The 3,686-nt window shown below is 35.7% G+C and overlaps 1 non-coding gene across 1 annotated transcript; it reads right to left on the minus strand.

Annotated features, from left to right (window-relative positions):
• Positions 1 to 3,029: 3,029 nt before the first annotated feature.
• LOC128040122 (small nucleolar RNA R71) lies at positions 3,030 to 3,136 on the minus strand. Its single transcript, XR_008194781.1, has one exon. It is a non-coding gene; the product is annotated as a small nucleolar RNA R71 (small nucleolar RNA).
• Between the last annotated feature and the right edge of the window lie 550 nt (positions 3,137 to 3,686).

A 3,686-nucleotide genomic window follows, 5' to 3' on the forward strand; every position in this document is an offset into this window, starting at 1 on the left:
TCGAAATACCCCCATAGGGTAAAATAACCCAAATACCTCTATTCGGTAAAATGACTGTTATACTCCTAGGAAATGAAATGACTATTATGGCCCTATGTTTTGTATAACTGATTTGCTTTATGATAAGTATGACTATGATTGAGTATGATATTTTGCATACACGTATGATTTATGACATGACATACTGCATGGGGTTGGGATACTGTTATGGAGGAAGTATATTGTTACTGGCAGCTTTGGTGTGAGACTGTTATTGGAAGCTCTGCTGCGATCCTGTTACTGGCAGCTCTGCTGCGATATTATTACTGACAGCTTTGCTACGATATTGGTGTGTTGGCTGGGTGGGTCGATTTTACTCCCACATGGTGTGTTGGTGATACAGAGTGGTGTGTTGGCTAGATTGGAATGCGTTGCATTATTGCACTATACTGTTACTGTATTGGGCTAAGGCCCACACTGTTACTGTATTGGGCTAAGATCAATATTGTACTATTACTGAATAGGGATCAGACCCAAACTGATATTGCATGGTGTATACTGTTTGACTGATAGGGGATTACACACTGAGTTTTTGTAAACTCACTTTTTCCTACTAACTGTATAGGTAATCCTCAGCCTTAGGTGATTTAGTGCTGCAAGGGACTCGGAGGTGGCCACACAACTGCAGCTGTGCTACACTTGCTTTTATTTAAATTTAAAGTTTATGTTGGGTTCTGTCTATGTAATAAGGCCTTTAAGTTTGTTTAAATTTTTAATTTGGTTTTTTACTTACTTAATTTAAACTACTAGTTTAGGAGAGGACGAACTTTCACAATAATTATTGTTTTTAAAGACACAAAATTTAAACAATAGAATTTCAAAAGCTTTCGTGATTTTTAGATCAACTTATTATAACAAAAGCAAACAACAAAGCAATCGTTTTGGCTAGCTGTTTTGTTAAACACTAACAAAGAGGTTTTTAAATTTGGAAACGAATTTTCACCAACAAGTTCAATTTTCGAAAGACACTTCAACGTGACACGCCAGATTCGACCATAACGTCTAGACCGGGTTTGGGGTGTTACAACATGTGTGGCCATCCAAGGGAGGGCTCTTTGGCTAATAATTTTAGCTAATTTTAGTAGCCCTCCTCAGCTATAAAAACCCCCTTAGGCTGGTCATTTTAAAAACGCACCTCAAGCATTCACATCTTTCCTCTCTTCTCTCTACTTTCTCTCTTCCTTTCCATTCCCAAATTCCCTTGCTCTCTTGCCGATTTCTCCTCTTAGGAAAGGGGCATTCATCAGCTATTTGGAGCAACAATTAAGTGTCCATAGCAGCCTTGGTTGACGAGGACAACGGAGAAGGAAGAACGGAGCAACTAGTCAAGCCATGGAAAAACACCAGATTTGATTCTTGTTCCCTATCTCTTTAATTTTTGTTGTTGTTATGCTGAACATATCTATGAATATTTATGTTTTTGGAATGGTTAATTTAATCAATTTAGCTTAAATTTAATTCGTTTTAGGGTGATTACATTACGTTTGTTAAAATTATTAAAATTGTGTTGTTATAGGCTTCAGTAAGATGCTTGATTAAGTAAAATCACGACTAAGTTATTCTTGCATTACAATTGTTAGGTACCTAATGAATTAATTATTTAAATGGATTGAAATTGTAATTAATTGACACAGTACTTAATCAGTGCATGTTTAATCATCTAAGGTAGCTGAAGGTTAGATTAGCAACGGTATCTGACGATACATTTGCGTTGTATAACTTGCAAGATTATTGTGATTAAACTATTTCAAGGTAAGGATACTTTGTTACCTCACATAGTCTTTTATGTGCTTATTAAATCTAGTTAATTGTTTGAATAGACATAGGGATAAGTACAATGGATTATTTCGATTTAATAAGTATGTATGTGCAATAATATATTTGCCTATTAAGGTTTGTTTAATCGGTTGAATTGACATAGGGATATAGTCAAGACATAAATTGATTTTAGTAGGTGAGCATGTTCATAAGTTAGCAAATTAAAGAGTTGTCGTGAACTTATTCGTAACAATATAAACTTGAGTTTAATAATTGTAAGTGAAGAAATGTAATTAATCTAACACAATTATGTCATCTTGATTAAAACGTATTTTGAAATCGTGCATTTGAGATTTATTTATTTAGTTTACTTAGTTTAAAATCTTAGTTTTTAATCACCCTCTTCAAACAAAATATTTTTCTTCACCAGAGTGTTTTAAATAGCATTGATAAATAATTCTTTTCACAGTTCCTGTGGGCATAACTTGACATTTACTTGTCACTTTATTACTTGTTGCGATTGTGTACAGTTGCACATTTCCATCATTCCAAGTTTTTGGCACCGTTGTCGAGGACTGTGTTTTTAAAAAAGTCATTATTTGTAAAGTTGTTAGTTTTGCATTTTGGTGTATTTTTCTATTCAAATTTTAACTTATTTAATTTTTCTGTGATTATTTCAGGTGTTTATAAGTATTGACCGAATCATGGATTTACTCCCTTTAGATCCTGAGATTGAACGAACTTTTCGACAGCGAAGAAGACAAGCAAGTCAGAGAAGGATTGAAGAGATGAACTTTGAAAATCTGAATCAAGGAAACGGAGCAAACCTTGCTCAAAATCCTATCCTTGTTGCTGATTATAGGGATAAAGCTTTGAGATAGTATACTGTGCTAGTATTTCATGATCTTAATCTGGGTATTAAGAGACCCAAAATTGAGGCACAATAGTTTGAGTTGAAGCCAGTTGTGTTCCAGATGCTTTAGACAGTGGGTCAATTCAATGGAATGCCTACCGAAGATCCTCACCTACACTTAAGACTGTTTATGGAGGTGAGTGATTCTTTCAAGTTAGCCGGAGTACCCGAAGATGCATTACAATTGAAGTTGTTCCCATATTCAATAAGGGCCAGGGCTCGAGCTTGGTTGAACTCGTTACCACCAGACTCAACTTCTACATGGCAAGAGTTAGCTGAAAAATTCCTTATGAAGTATTTCCCGCCTAGCAAGAATGCTAAGTTGAGGAACGAGATCACTGCTTTCCAACAAATGGATGATGAGTCATTGTATGAGGCATAGGAAAGGTACAAAGAATTATTACGGAAGTGCCCTCATCACAGATTCCCACATTGCATACAACTTGAGACATTTTATAATGGTCTTAATGCTCACACGAGGATGGTAGTGGATGCTTCTGCTAATGGTGTTATCCTTTCTAATTCTTATAATGAGGCTTATGAAATCATTGAGAGGATTTATAGAAACAATTATCAATGATTAACCAATCGAGTAGCGTCAAGAAGATGAGTCGCTGGAATACATGAAGTAGACGCTCTTACTTCACTCGCATCTCAAGTATCATCAATATCCTCAATGTTAAAAAATCTTACTTGTAATAGGTGTAATAGTTTTGCAGCACAACCACTTAATCAATTTGAAAATGTAGCCTGTGTTTATTGTGGGGAAGGAAATTTGTTCTAAGAATGTCCATCGAACCCAGAATCTGTGTATTACATGGGTAACCAGAACCAAAATTGAGGAAGGGAAGGGATGCAATCCAATTTCTATAACCCACTATGGCAAAACCACCCGAATTTTTCCTTAAGTAACCAAGGGGTAGGAACCAGTAACCTAGATCGACCCAGCCACCTAGTTTTTCCCAACAAGCTCAGA

Source organism: Gossypium raimondii, chromosome 3 (genome assembly GCF_025698545.1).
Source record: "Gossypium raimondii isolate GPD5lz chromosome 3, ASM2569854v1, whole genome shotgun sequence".
NCBI classification, from domain to species: Eukaryota; Viridiplantae; Streptophyta; class Magnoliopsida; order Malvales; family Malvaceae; genus Gossypium; species Gossypium raimondii.